The 15,756-nt window shown below is 53.1% G+C and overlaps 1 protein-coding gene across 2 annotated transcripts in view; it reads right to left on the bottom strand.

The window, feature by feature from the left end:
• Bicra (BRD4 interacting chromatin remodeling complex associated protein) overlaps positions 1-2,018 on the bottom strand; it is a 71,367-nt gene extending 69,349 nt beyond the window's left edge. For both annotated transcript variants that reach the window (XM_047528493.1, XM_047528494.1), the window contains exon 1: positions 1,805-2,018. The gene's annotated coding sequence lies outside the window, so the exon portion shown is untranslated. The remainder of the gene's footprint in view (positions 1-1,804) is intronic.
• Between the last annotated feature and the right edge of the window lie 13,738 nt (positions 2,019-15,756).

The following is a 15,756-nucleotide window of genomic DNA, read 5'->3' as shown; positions in this document are numbered from 1 at the left end:
GAGCCAATCCATAGAACTCCCTGGGTGGGGAGATGTTGTTATTTCCGGATTCTGGGAGATGGGGGAATGTCTAGGGGAAGCAGGAGAGGTGAACAGACCATGGTTGTTGAGTCCTATCACGCATGGGAAAGGATGGTCCCTGAGCTCTCTGCCTCCCCATTTTCCATTTAGAGGTGGGGGTCAGAATTGACAGAGCCCCGACCCCTAGCCCAGGTGTGGGAAAGGGCAAAAGCACAGTGCAGCTGATCATAAATCTCAGGCCTCCGAGTTCTAGGTGTTTCCAGCTTCCCTAACGAGTGCCCTGCGGAGGTGCAAGGGAAATGCAAACGCTCACTACATCCCCAGATTTTTATTACACTATGGGGGGGTGGTGACAAAAGGGGATGAGGGTCTGGACTGGTGCTAGGCAGGAACCACAGCCCACAGACTGAGGACACCAGAGGGCTGGGACCTGTCACCGGGGCCTCCCCTGGAGAGCTGACCCAGCGGCCTCTGACCCCACCTCCGGGGAGGCTCAGCTGCTCAGAACCACAAAGCAAAACAAAGGGGCGCGGAGAGGAAGGAGCCACGGTGCCTTCCAATCACCGCTGGCGCCCGAGCTTGAGTCCGCGCCCTCCCGCGGCTCCTCGCCCGGTCCTCCGCTGGCGGTGGACCGGGGCCTGGGCGGCCCCTGGTCCCTTGTCTCCCCGCGGTCGCCCGTGACAGGAGCCGGGGAAACAGCGGAGGGGCAGCCAGGGATGGGAAAACCAGATGGCTCCATCCCTCCGCCCTCCTCCTCCATCCCTCCCCGGTGTCCGCCGCCTGGCCGCCCTCCGCAGGGGCCCAGGGAGGCCGCGGGCCCGGCTCGTCCCGGCTCACCCCGGGGAAAGGGTTGCCTTTGTCTAAAGGTCACCACCCGAGCGCGGTGCCCGGGCTGGGCCTGATGCCTCTCATTCCCAGGCCGACGAGGTGGCGACCGGGGGCCGCCCCAAATCTCGGGAGGTGACAGGAGCAAGGCTCACCTTCCCCCCAGCCCCCCTGTGATCGCCCTCTCCGGGACCAGCCAGCTGGGGGGCGCGGGCGGGGGTCAACTCCTTTCTTTGCTGGGGGTTGGGGGGCCAAGTCAACTCCTTTCATTGTTTAGGGGCGGTGGGGAGGGGGAGACCCAGTGGCCTCCTTCCCCATCTATCCCTCCCCAGCTTGCGGAGGCCCCTTTTCTGCCCCGCACCACGGGGAGGGATTTGGGGAGGGGGCGCAGGGGACGGACGAGAAGGGGACGTGAAGGCTCGCCGCCTCGGCCGGGAAATCACTACCCGCTGCCCCAGTGCCCTCGCCTTCCCCGAAAGGCGGGGAGCAGGGCGGGGGGAGGGGGCGCCGAGGCCGGGGGGGTCTCCCCGCCCCTCCCCCCGTGGAACGTTAGGTCTCGTTTTTCCGCCGCTCCATTGTATCCCCCGCAGCCGGCGGGAGGGCCGGAGAGGCACCGGGCGCCGGGTTTGGGCAGGGGAGCTGGGGAGGGGGGGGGGTCCCCGCAGGATCGGGGCGGCGGCGGCGCTGGGAGAGACCCGGGGTGGGGGGGTGCCGGTGGTGGTGGGCGCCGAGCAAAAAAAAAAAAAAAAAAAAGAGGCAGCGGACGCTGCGCCCCGGTTGGGGGCTGAGAGAGTGAGTGTCGGGGGGGTGGGTTCGGCCCCGGCTCCGGCTCCCCCCACACACACCCTCGCCGCCAACCCCCACTCCCCCCTCGCTTTTGCGCCCTGTCACAGCCCCGACTCGCAGGTAGAGAGAGTTAAGAGATTTAAAGAGAAATTGCTACATTGTGAGAACTCACCCTGATGTTTGAGCAGCCGTCGGCGCGGGGTCTCCGAGACGGCCCCGCACGGGCTGCAAAGGGAGGACCCAGAAGGGGCCGACCGGCCGGGCCGGTCAGCGCACTGCCTGATCGCATGGCGGCCGCTCGGCTGCGCGCCGGGCCCCGCCGCCGCCCCGCGCCGCGGGCCCGCGCGCCCCGGGCCCGCGCCCGCTCCGGGGAGCGCCCCTCGGGTGTGCAAAAAATTTTTTTTAATTAAATGCAAAAGAAAAAAAAAAACCTTGCAGGTTTTTGTGTCCCGCCCCCCCTCCTCTTCCTCCTCCTCTTCCTCCTCCTCCTCCTCCTCCTCCCTCCGCCCTCGCCGGGGGATGGGCTTGCGGGAGGCCCCGCCCCGCGCCTCCGCCAGCCAGCCCGGGCCTGGCGGCGCCGAGCGGCGGGCCCGGGAGCGAATGGGAAGCCACGGCCGCCGGGCGCCCTGCGCTCGGGGCCACCCCTCCCCCCGTCGGCCGGGAGTTTGGGGGTGCGCCTGCCCGGGCTCCGGTAGTTGTCCGCTGCCGGGAGCGGTGCTCCGGGTGGCGGTGGAAGGCGAACCGAGGGGCTTCGGCGCCCTGACCCCCGCGCCTGGCCCGCCTAGAAGGGCACTGTGCACCCTGGGCGCGCCCCTCGAGGCGGGGACGGTGGCGTGGCGGGACGACGCACCCAAGGGGCGCGGGGAAGGTTCGGAGAGGTGGCGGGAGTCGAGGATAGAGGAGGAGATGAGTCCCCGGAGGCGACCGGGAAAGAGCACGGAGTCGGAGCCCATCAGGGGGAAGGCGACGGAGTCTTTGGGGTGACCGGCCGGGCCCCCGGGCGTGGCTAGTCACTCACCGGAGTCTGCAGAACCGCGGCGGCGCGGAGGACGCGGGTCGGCGCAGCCCGCAGCCTCCTGGAGGCCTCTCGGGCCGCGCTGATGGGATTCCCAGAAGCCCCAGGACGCCTCCGTGGTCGGGGCCGCTTCCGCCCCGAGAGGCCGGGAACACCTCGCCTGCGGGACGCCGGGATTCTCGCGTTCAGTTGCGGAGCGCTTGGTGAGCGCCCACTGTGTGCCTGAGCCGCGCAGGGGCCCGGTGGGGACTGCGACTGCCGGGCCTGCCCTCCGGGCCGAGGGACCCTAGAAACGCTGGTGCATACAGTAGGTGCCCAATAAACGGTGCTGAATAAGTGAGAGTGTGAGACATAATCTGTGTTTTTAAAGCCTTGGCGTTTATTCTAATGTGTCGGTGGTACTATCTATAACATTACTTAAGACCAACATTTTAAAGTGTATTTTTAAAATTTAATTGTGAATGGCCACGGGGGTTAGGAGCTCTGACTCAAACCAGCTAACTCCATTCTCCTTTTTCCATTTTGCCGTGTGACGCTGAGTAAATTACTTCGCCTTTCTGTCCCTCTGTTTCCGCATTTCTAAAATGCCCACACGGCTCACAGTCTATTAGGCAACACAGACAGCAAGTAAGCAAATAAGTCACGTAGTCTCAGTTGCCGTTCTTGGTCATGGCCTACAGATCTCAGGTTTCTTTCGTGCATTGTGGTATTCTTTTACCCCTAAAAATGTGCCCAGCACTTAGTGCTCAAGAAAGATTTGTTAAACAAAAAAATAAATAAAACCTACCCTTAACCCCTCATACATACACACACCTGACCATTTAGGGATGACCTTGATATCTTGCCACTTGGAATGGCCCGACTGGGTTTGGAGGAACCAACAAAAGCCCAAACCTAGTCATGGCTGAGAGTCAAATGTCCCATCTTCCTGCTCTGCTCTGGACCCTGACATCCTTGAAATCCTGATCAAACTTCAGAGTTGATGACAGGTGATTGTTGATGCTGCTCTAGAAGCAATGGGTAAGGTCTGAGAAATGACCCATGGTCAGAAGCTGCAAAAGGGATGACCAAGGGCCAGTGTTGGGGTCAGTAGGGACCCTGATGGACAGAGATCCACTGTCCAAAAGGGAGTAACACTCTTTACCTTTGAGAATCAGAGGCAAGCTGTGAGTCCCAGATTAAGCATTGGTTTTGAGACCAGACAGGTTCAGAGACTTGCCCCATGCTACCCAGGCAGGGCGGGAGCTAATTCAATATACCTGAGTCACTAGATGACTTAGTGATAAGGGTGACTCACTTCTCCAACTGCTCCATTTTTTCATCTGTTCAATGTGAGTACATAGTGAGACACCAAAATCTGCCTGACCCCCCAAACATTTTATTATGAAATTTACCTAACATGGAAGAAGCAGAAGAAATATTACGGTGAAATTCTAAAAACCCACCACCTTGTTTGTAGGCACATTACTTGCTTTACCACACATCTGTGCATCTCTGTCTGCCAAACCCATCGTATTTTTGATGTATCAAAGTTGCAGACATCTGTTTACCTCTCCTGAACACATCTGCACACGTATATTGTTAACCACAGAATCATAACTTTTGCATCTCACCACGATAATGAGCCTGTGCCAGGCACTGGCTCGCACTTCAACCTCAAGTCTATCCTTTTTCCTTCCCATTTTGTGAAGGAGAAACAGTTTCAAAGAAAGTCGCACAACCAGGGATTCAGATTTGGCTCTGCTTCTAGATTCCAGACTTCCTTGCATGCTAATTTGAGACTTAATCCCACATAAATCACTGTATTCCCTGTCCTAACACAGGCTGAGGGCTGGGTAGATGAAAGACACTTAACAAATGATTGTTGTATGAATAAAGGCACCCAAGAGAGATTACTGTAAAATAGGTGACTTCTGCTATAAGCCCTGCAGCCACGCAACCCTAGACACCGCCCCGGTCCCTGTCCCTGGAATTATGAAAATTCCGTGGCTTTAGTGAGTATGGATTCCTGAACTCCTTTCTCACCATTCAGTAGGTTGTTGTAATTATAATGGTGCCGTTGAAAAGGAACAGAAAATCCCTTTATTTGGTGTAGAGGGGTCCAGTGCATGGGAAAACTGCCCTCCCCCCAGGGCACTGGCTCCAAGTCTCCTTTCCTCTCCCAACCCTCCGGCTTAGGGAGCTCCCCTTCCCCCATCCACTCACTTGTCTAGCATGAACTGGCCCACGTCCTAACCCCCTTCATCCCTAACAGCCCTGCACCTCCATCTCACCCATCAGCAGCTTCCACCCAGCAGGACCAGTACAGTTGATCCATCACTACTTCCCTACCGAAAGAAGTGTTTTTGTTTTGTTTTGTTTAAACAAGTGCTTTGTGCCTCTGAAAGTCAAAGCATGTCCTTCAACGACTGCTCCGCTTTAGCCAACCCAACTTGATTCTCTGGGAGGATGCCAGGGTCACGTGCAGGTTTAGTTTTCAGTCGAGCAGCACACACTATTAGTGAATTTTCCCGTATGTACATAACACGTTAATAACAAGGGGAAACAAAGGGAAAACTATGCAATCCTTAAACACTTCTGTGGTCCCTCCAGGTTTCGTTCAATAGGGTGAAGAAAGAAAGTTTCCAAAGACCTTTCCTGGATCTGGGTTTTAGCCGCCAGGCAGAAGTAGAAAGGGAAGGAAATAAAGCATTGATTCCAGGAAGATTTCTGCCCTCTGACCGGCCCTTTACAGCGGAGTGCGCGGTCGCAGCTCCCCGCCCTGCAGGCCTGCCGGGAGCGCACGGAGCTCAGGGACCGCAAGCCGTAACAAAATCAGGCAGCTGCGAGCCCAGCCCGGCCTCGGGTCCTCAGAGCAGCAAGTGCGGGGGGCGGAGCCTGTTCGCCTATTGGTCCAAGTCTGGGGCGGAGTTACAACCCAGTCCCACCCCCGCTCCCGCCGGGTTAAATGGGCCGCGCGCCCGGGCCCGGGAATTATTCATCGGGGGCGGGGCCTGGGTTTGTTTACACGCTGTCATTGGCTGGATTTGAATCGGGCCGACTACCGGTGGGCCGCGGGGCGGGGCTCCGGAGGGCGGGGGCCGGCGTCTGACAGCTTCAGGTAGGCTGGGCCTCGTCAACGCGCCGCCCGAGAGCTCGGAGACCCTGGCAATGGCCAGTTCCGCGGAGGGTTGGGGCTCTGGCGGGTTTCCAGATGAACGCTTACAAGCGGCGAGGGTGAGTAGCATTGTTTTTGTTTTCACAAAAGTTCGTAAAGAAAATCAAGAAGGGTAGAAACAACCTCGTTGTCCATCGGTGGGGGACTCTACATGGTGTGGTCCAGCCCACATGGGGACGGGAAGTAGCTGTCGACTGAGGAAGTGATCCACGAACTGGCTCCGAACAGCCTGTATCCAGACGAGGGTGCGGGGGAGCAAATAAGGGAGCAGAGTATCCAAACTTAAAAAGAGGAGACGAAAAAATAACAAGCTTAGAAGCAAGTCGTAAGAGCAGTAGCCTGTGGGGAATGCGATAGGGATGGGTGGACGGTAGGTGGTTACATACCTTTGTAAAGTTTGAGCCTCGCGCATTCGGCACAATAAGAAATTAACAATAGTGACTAATAATAAAATAGAACGATTATTACAGTGTACTATAATAAGCCGGGTGCAGTGGGCACCTGTAATCCCAGCGACTCGGGAGGCTCAGGAGGCAGGAGGGTCACAAGTTTGAGGTCAATGTCAGTAACTTAGTGCGACCCTGTCTCAAAAAATCAAAGTGCTGGAATTGTAGCTCAGTGGTAGAGAACTCCTGGGTACAATCCCCAGTACCAAAAAACACCCCAAAAAACAAACTCGAGCCCCACCCAAGAAAACTGCAACAATATACTGTAGTAAAAATTATTTAAAACTAATGAATTATTTCAGGAATTTTTCCATTTAACATTCTGCATCATGGTTACTGGTTGGTGTCTGAAACTGCAGAATGGCATACTCTGTATGACAGATGACTGCTATATGTGTTGCTTTAAATGATTTAGTAATCACTGGCATTTAACTTTGCAACTGTACTGGAGTGGCCATTTCCTTGGCAATGCTTGAGGGAAGAGGAAAAGGAGAGACCTCTCAGTCCCTTCTAGGAAAGAGGAGAGTATCAAAACCAGGCAGACCCTCTTTGGGGAACATGATAGTCACTGGCAAGAGTTGACTGGCTTTGATTTTTGTTATTACTCTGTTCCCAGGGATTTTGGGGAGAGAATGAAATGGACTGCCTGCTGCCAAAGAGAATAGGTCTGGATTTTTGACTGGGTCCAGATCTCTCTTGTACGGTCCTCCCCACATCTGAGTTTGCTACAGTGTTTGTGCAACATGGCTTAGATGGTCATGGAATGAGAATTTGCCAGCTGCAAGATGATGTAGTTATAAGTAATATTTAACCCAACTGGCACTACTAGAAAGAAGATGGTGGATGCTGCTGTCATTTCTGGTTTGCAGATGTGGAAACAGGGTCATAGGTAACCAGATTGTCAAAGTCATGTGTTGCAGGGATTCGAACTCAAGAGCCCTGCTCCAAAATTTGTACTATTCACTAGTACTCTGCACCCAGGACACCGCTCCTAAAAACCTTTCTTTTGATATCTTGTTTTCAAAGTTAAGGGCCCTCTACCACTGAGCTACACCCCCAACCCATTTTATCTTTTGTTGCGAGGCAGGGTCTTGCTAAGTTGTCCTGAATGCCCTTAGATTTGCAATCCTCCTGCCTCCTCAACCTTCTAAGTCACTGGGATTACAGGCATGTGCCATCATGCCCAGCTTCAAAACTATATGAAGCTTTAGGAAGATTCTTTTTTTCCTGGTACTGGGGATTGAACCCCAGGTCTCCAGTATGCTAAGCAAGTGCTCTACCACTGAGCTCTGCTCCAGCCCTCATTCATTTTTTAATAAAAGAATTTGTTCTTCCTAAAATCTTACACCAGAGCCAACTCTTCTATTCTTCTGAGCACCTTCACAGTGGAAAAGTTTTTCCCTAGGCCTTCCTTCCCCTCCCCCACCAAATGGTTACTTGGCACCAAGTTGGTACCAGTCACTTTTAAGCCTTTTAAATACAATGAGTCTTCATCAAGGCCTTGGAGTAGGAACTGCTATCCTCATTTCATAGATAAAGAAACAGGCACAGAAGAATTAAATAACTGGCCTAAGTTCTCTCATTTCTCTCCAGAAAAGGCAGACGAAGACAAAGCATGACTGGAGAAGAGGAAGGTATCCAAAGTTGATGAGAGAGAAAGAACAGGAATTCAGTTCTTTTTTCCTTTTTGCAATGCTGAGGCTGAACCCAGGGCCTAGCGATTTGTGAATGTGGAAATGGTGGTTCAGGAAGATGGTGGGAGCTAAGGTCACATTGCAAAAGGGATGAGAAAATGACCAAGAAGCACTTGAAAAGATGCTCTCAGTGTTATAAGTCATTAGGGAAATTCAAGTCAAAACCACAATGAGATACCACTTCCTGCCCATGAGCATAGGCAGGATCCAAAAAGGGGAAAACGGCAAGTGCTAGACAGGAGGTGGAGAAATCGCCTCCCTCTTTCCCTGCTGCTGGAAATGGAAAATGGTGCCTTCGCTCTGGAGAGGAGTTACTTGGTTCCACGATAAAGTACACCTGGAATAACCATATGACCACTCCTGGGAGTATGTACCCAAAGTAACTGAGAACAAGTGTTCAAGCCATCCCTGTCACAGATGTTCACGGCAGCACTGTTCACAATGGCTAGAAGGTGGAAGCAACCAAACTGCCCAACTATGGATGAATGGAAGAACAAAACGTGGAAGGTACCTATGAGGGAATATTATGCAGCCATGTAAGGGAACGAAGTGCTAACACTCACTGCAACAACGCTTGAAAACTTAATGCTACCGGGTGGGATGCTTGTAGCTCAGTGATAGGACACTTGTCTAACATGCGAGAGACCCTGTGTCCCATCCCCCACACCACAAAAAAAATAAAAATAACAAGGACACATATTGCATGACTTGACTCCATTTATGTGAAATGTCTGTAAGAGGCTGATGCAAAGAGACAATGCAGGTTAGTGTTTGCCAGGGACTGAGGGAAGGAGTAGGAGTGACTGCAGTTTCTTTTTGGGGCGATGGGAAAGTTCTGGAACTAGACAGTGGTGAAGGTCATCCGGGATGTGAAGGTATTAATGCATCAAACTGAGCACTTTAAACTAGTTGAAATGGTAAATTTTATGTTATGTGTATTTTACCACCATAAAAAGAATTTTAAAGACGTAGGTAAGAAGGTAGAGGTGTTGCACATGTGTGGTTGTTTCCTTTTCTTTCTTTTCTTCTTTTGAAACTGGGGTCTCACTGTATTGCCCAAGCTGGTCTTGAACTCCTGGGTTCACGTAACCTCACCACCTCAGTTTCCTGAATGCTGGGACTACAGGTGTCTGACATGTGCCTAGCCAAGTATATAGTCTTGCAAAATTGCTGAGACTGGCCTCAAACTTGTGATTGTCCTACCTCAGCCTCCCACGTCACTGGAATTACAGGCATGTGCCACCACACCCAGCCCATCTTATTGTTAAAATAATACATATGGCAGTGTTTGCTAGAAGAGCAACAAAGACTTGGGAGGGTCTGGTGAAGGACAGGAATGCCAGTGTGGGGAGTGGCAACAGGGTAAAGTCTAGCCACAGTGTTTCCTAGAGCCTGCTCTGGTATCCTAATAGACCCTGGGACCCACCTATAGGGCTTTGGGTCTCCAGAATGGAAGGGGCTGGAATGAGGGAGTCAGGGAGTTGCAGGAGCCAGGAGCCAGGAGCCCTGGCCTGACCCAACCTGGGCTTGGGAGGGCTTCCTGGAGGAGGAGGAAGAAGAGGAGGGTGGGAAAGGCTGGGTGGAGAGGGGTGTGGGTCTTCTGGTCCCGCAGCAGAGAGGGAAACTGGGCATTCTAAGGCACAGCTCAACCCTGACCCTCCCTTGAGTAAAGCCCTCCCTCAGCTTCCTGGTGCCTGCAGGACAAAGTCCAAGCCCCAGGGCTTGGTTGCCTATTTTCCAGCACATTCTTCATGGGCGCCTGCCCGGTGCCTACCTTGGGAGGGCAACACCAGGGACATGTGAATGACCAGGCAGGCCCAGCCCTGTTCTCACAGGCTCACAACCCAAGAGACAAAATAAATAAATAAATAAAAAATCCTTGCCCTGGGGTAGATAAAAGCCCAACGGCCACAACAAGGTCAGGTAGAGTTAAGTTGGCCCCCGGGGTTTCCGAACCCTTTATTCCTAAAGGACCACATCTCAGTTTTTGCAGATACTGCCATTTCTGTCTGTGCCTTTAATTTGTTCTTTCAACCAACTTCTTTCTTTCTCCTTAAGCAGGTTCCCACAGAGCTCCCACTCGGCTCCCCCTAAGCAGCAACAGCTGTGAACTCACAGGCCGGATGGGGTGGTTTTTTCCTTGTGAATATGCATTAAAATCAATGCATGGCCATTAAAACAGGCCACCAGGGAATGTCTCAGGTCTGACCTTTGGAGCCAGCCATGAGGCTGTGGGGGCTGGAGCCCTCCTGAGGGAGGTCACCACAAGACCTGCCAGATGAACAGTCAGTGGGGAAGGTCGGGCAGGTGCAGAGGCCCAGGGGTGGCAGGTTGGCTGGAGGGGACTGTATGGGAAGGGGAAGAAGAGGGGAAGCAGAGAGACCAGTGAAAAAGATGAAGTTCACAGTCAGGAAGAGATACGGAGTTAGACAGATGGACCCCATTATTTAGGAGCTGTGGTGTGGGGCACATGATTAAGCCTCTCTGAGCCCCCCTTATCTCTTCAGAAGAATGGGACTAGGAGCTGGGTGCAGTGGCACAAGCCGTAATCCCAGCAGTTGGGGAGGCTGAGGCAAGAGGATTGGAAGTTTGAGGCCAGTCTCTGCAACTTCGTGAGGTCCTATCTCAAAATTTAAAAAAAAAAAAGGGTAGAGCCCCCTTGGTTTCGATCCCCAGCACCTGAAAACAACAACAACAACAACAAGGAACTAACCCTTAGGGTCACAGTGACACCTGTGCGATATGCTGAGCACCGACCCTGGGGTCCTGGCCCCCCAAGGGCTTCAGGACTGGCCCTTTTTTGGTCCTGACAGCAGACAACCTTACAAGTAGGTTTCATCACTCCCCCTTCATGGGGGAGGAAGCTGAGGCACAGGGAGATAAAGTCATTCCCCTGAGGCCACCAGGGGAAGGAGCCACGATGGATTTTATTCTCTATAATTATTGTCATTATTTTCTGTCCTGCTCTGTAAGTTGGAATTTTTTCCATAATTGACAAGACGCTTGGAGAAAGAGATGGAGGGTAGACAGTTCTTTCTGGAAGTTTGCATAGGAAATGCAGGGGCAGCTGGGGATGGGGCTAAGGGAGGGGGATTTTAAAGGGTTTTTAATAGGGAGATTCAAATATATAGAAAATAAAAGATGCACCCAATTCCACATAACTCTCACTGGGCCTTGCCAATGGTGAGTTCCCTGTCGTGTTATTTCTGGCACCTCCTATTACCCTTCCCTCTCACCTGCTGGATTGTGGTGGTCCCCTGGTACCCAGGGGGGATCGGTTCCACTCCCATAGAAACCCGGATGGGAGTGCTCAAGGCCTTCATGTGAAATGCCTCTCCTGTGCACCTAACCTGCCCACGTCCTCCCGTGCGCCTTAAATCATCCCTAGCTGACTCGTAATATTCAGAACAAGGTCAAGGCTGTGTGAATTCTTGCTAAACTGCATTGTTCAGAGAATTCTGACAAGAAAAGTGTCTACATGTTCTGTGTAGGTGGAATTTTTTTTCACTCCATGGGTGGTTGAGTCTGAACCCTGGGATGTGAAGGGCCAGTTGTATTCTGATTCCTTCACTGATTTTTTTTCCTCTCGGTTGACCCAGGCCTTGTGCCTGTGAGGCAAGCAAGCCTCTCCACCGCTGAGCCACACCCCGGCTCCCCAGCTCTACTTTAAAACACATCTCAGATGTCACGTTATTTCATCTACATCTTATATCTCCAAAGAAAAGGTCAGGGTTTTTTTTTTTCCAGTTGTAATTGGACATAATAACTGTATTTATTTGTTTTTCTGTGTGGTGCTGAGGCTCGAACCCACGTGCCAGGAAAGTGCTCCACCACTGAGCCTCAACCCCGGCCTGGAAGGCCAGTTTTTAAAAACATAACCACGATCCCATGCTCCCCCTAAGAGAGGCCCAGGAATTCTTTTACATCATTGAATATACAGAGTTCAGATTTCTTCTCTTGTCTTGCAGTTACTATTATTGATTTGTCACAATCAGAATCCAAACAAAGTCCTTGTTTTGCCTTGGGATTTGTTAGCACAAATAGTTAATCTATAGGTCCCCAAGGGAGGGATTCTTTTACCAAAAAATGGGAGAGGCAGGGACATTTGGGGACCGGGATAGGTATGGGCTTTGTGACAATGTTCTTGGTGACTGCATTGAGAGATGCCTAGAAAATCGGGCAAGCACAGTTCTGGGTGTGTCTCCTGGTGTTTCCGGAGAAGATGGGCACATAGGTCAGTGAACTGAGTGGGGGGCTGGGGAAGTGGGTGGCAACACCCAGCAGGCTGGGCGCCTGGACGCAACCAGAAGCCAGAAGGGGAAGTTCGTGCTCCTGCACCTTCCACCCTCCGGAGCAGATGTGGTTTCTGCGGCGGCTATTGCCGCCGCCTCCGGTGGAATCCAGGCTCCAGATTCTTCAGCCTCTGGGAGTGGACTTGTACCAGGGGCTTCAGGCCTCCAGTCTCAGACTGGGGCTGTACCCTCCATCCCTCTTGTTCTGAGGCTTCCAGCTTCTTGGGCTGAGCAGCTACTGGTCTCTCTGGGTCTCCAGCCCGCAGACCGCCCTGGTGGGACTATTTGGTCTCTGATCGTATAAGCCAATCTAATAAATCCTCTTGTATAATTGTAATATTTTATTGGTTCTGTCCCCCAGAGAAGCCTGACTCATACAGTCTGGCAGAAGGGGAAGGAGGTGGATGATATAGGAGAGAAAAGGAGGAGAGGACCCGCAACCTAGAGGGTAAAAGGAGGGAGATGGGAAAGAAGGGAGGGGAGGGGAAGAGAGAGGGGGAAGGAAGGAAGGAGGGGGGAAGACCACCTGGGTCCTTGAGCAAGAGGGCGGAACCCAGGAGCTGGGGGTGGAAAGAGCCTCATCTGGGAGGCAGCAATGAAAGAAGAGAAGGTGGGGAGCCAGGGCTCTGCGGTGGGTGGCAAGGGCTATCCCATCCAATGGCTTCTGTTTGCATAGGAAGTAGGGATCTGGTCATCAGTGGAGGGTAAGTGGGGAAAGCTCAGCAGAGACCCAGAGAGAATGCCCTGTGCTGGTTGGAGATACATGATTTCTCTGCTTCAGGTAAAACCCGTCAGGCTGGCTGGGTGGTTTCTTCCCGCTGGTCCAGCTGGCTGGGAGAGGACAGATGGCTGGACCTTGGCCAGGTGAGTATTTTGGAGGATACAAGTGGTGAGGAGGTTGAGAATGCTTGAAGAAAGTGATTCAAAAGATGAATCATGGGAAGGAAGGCTGAGCAATGTCCTGGGGGTGAAGATAACCGGAAATGGCAAAGGAGAGGAGGAGCCAGAGGCCAGGGTGGACCCCCTCCCTCCTGGAGAACATTTTTTTCCCTTAGCTTTGCTGGGGCTTCCCTTTTGTTGGTTTTCCTTCCGCTTCCCTGTTTCTTCCTCTTCAGTATTATCATTGGTTGTTCCCCAAATGCCTGCACTTCTCATAGTACGAATCTGGACCTCCTCACCTCATTTTCTACCTTGTTTTCCTAACAGGATCATTGGTTTGAGGATTGTGGCTAACTCTCTTCATTAAGGGAACCCTCCCAGGAGGGTGAGCCAGCGTGAGCAGCTTGGGTGGTGTGTATGCAAGTGTGTGGGGGTGGGGGGTCACACAGACAGGACCACAGGTGCGGCTGTGTCCACTGCTGTCCCTGGAGAGCAGGATGGAGCATCTTCTTCTGAACGGGCAGATTTTCCTGCGGCCACAGTGACTCCCACACTGGCAGCTCCCTGGTATCACCAGGCCTGCTTTAAAACAAAGCAGCGACCAGTCACATGCCCGACCGAGTCATCCAGAGCCTGGGTGTGTGGGGCCCGGCTGGTTGAGTCCAGTGTGGTCACACCAAGGAGAGGCTCCTGGAGGACAGTGAGTCCACCATCCCTGCAGTCTCCTTTGTAATTAAAGGCGGGACAATTGGGAAAAGCAGGACATGAAACAAAACATCACAGGATGAATCTTGGTTTGGTGGACGTGAAGCTGGGGATGGAACCCAGGGTCTAATGCCTGCCCACATGTGCAGGGCCAGTGCTCAGCCACTGAGCCCCAGCCCGGACCCTAAGATAAAGCCGTTTTCTTTTTTCTTTTTTTTTGGTACTGGGGATTGAACTGAGGGGCACTTAACCACTGAGTCTCATTCCCAGCCTTTTTATTTTTCATTTTGTGACAGAGTCTCACTAAACTGCTCAGGGCTCACTAATTGCTGAGGCTGGCTACAAACCTGCAATCCTCCTGCCCCAGCCTCCTGAGAGGCTGGGATTACAGGCATGCACCACTGCAACCGGCTCCTTCCCACTTTTTTTTTTTGTGGTGCTGGGGATCAAACCCAGAGGCTCGCACATGCAAGGCACTCTACCAACTGAGCTATATCCCCCACCCCCCACATTTTTGTTCTAAAACACTCTTTGCTGGCGGCTATTTTTCCACTTGCTGCCCCGCCTTGCTGCTGGAAGCTGCAGGAACTTGTCCCAGGACCTGGTTTTTCTAGCTAGTTTCTGAAGTAGCTCAACGAACCTTGTTTCTGAGATTCCTCAGTCCCCAGAGTTGTGGTTCAGCAACATGGTGGTGGTGGCAAGTGCCCCCTAATCCTCCTTTGGTGCCATGTGGCCAGCAGCCCAGTTCCCCATCCCCACCCTGCTCTTACAATCACCCAGATCCCTCTGGACGTGAACTCTGGGGAGAGGAAGAGTGCGGGTCTGGGAGTCAGGATAGCTGGCATCCACTTGCTGTGTGACTTGGAGTCAGACCCTTCCCCTCTCTGAGCCTCAATTTCCAGATGTGTGTACATCGAAGGAGTGGCCCACACGTGCTCTCTGCTCCTCTCCAGTTCTAACTTCCTGTTTCCACCTTCCTAATGGAAGTAATCAACACGGCCGTGTTGGGAAGGCAAAGTGAGATCCAGCATCTCAGCCCTGTTTTCCGGGTGCTGACAGGAGCTGTGGGTTTACACAGAGGAAGAGCTGGGCAGGGGGCGGGGGGAGAGGGCTGTGTGGTGAAGCAGGCTTGTCACACTGGGGTCTGCTGGTCATCTCAGCTCTGCTTCTGTGAGGCGGCTGCTGCAAAGTTCTTATCTCTGGAGGGGATGACTTCCACCTTCTGCTCTGGACACTGCTCTGTCAGACCTGTGATCCCGGAAGCAGGCAACCCGGTTTCCTCGAGGACAGCTCTCCGCTCAGCGGGGTCGTCTCACCCAGGGGCTCCCCTGCAGGGCAATGACTTGAGACCTCCAGGTGCCGCTCCAGGCATCTGGGGCAGGAGGCTGCCAATCTGGGCCCCGGTCTTGAAGGGGACGGGAGGTTAGGTAAATTTAGGGCTAATAAACCTTTTATTGCTAGTTTTTAGATAAACACTCCTTAAATGATTAACATGACTACGTGCAGAGCTGACGGGCACATATCTAAAGTTTAAGGTGATCGAGTAGACAGGTACAAAATGAAGGTAGCAACGCCAGGCTTCATCCTCTTAGTACCCACTGTGCTTCTGCAGGACCAAGTAAAGAGCCACTGCTTTTAGCAAAGGTAGTTCCTCTAAGTCCCTGTTACTCTGAGACAGGTCCCCAGGGTAGGAAGCCCTAGTCAAGCAAGCCTCCTGAGGGTCACACTGCCTCTACCCAGGTAAGCCAGGATCACTTGAGGAACGCCTTGCCTTGTGGCCAAGTCATGGCACATTTATTAAGGACCGGGAGGGAAAAAAACTCCAGAGGTGTCCAGGATCCAGGGCACAAACACACCACACTCTGTCTCCCACAGCAATGCAAGCACAGCCACACCGACTGCCTGTGCCATGTGGCCACAGGGCCTTTGCTCAGCC

This window comes from Sciurus carolinensis, chromosome 16 (assembly GCF_902686445.1).
Source record: "Sciurus carolinensis chromosome 16, mSciCar1.2, whole genome shotgun sequence".
Classification (NCBI taxonomy): domain Eukaryota; kingdom Metazoa; phylum Chordata; class Mammalia; order Rodentia; family Sciuridae; genus Sciurus; species Sciurus carolinensis.
This window is presented reverse-complemented; position numbering and strand designations above follow the sequence as displayed.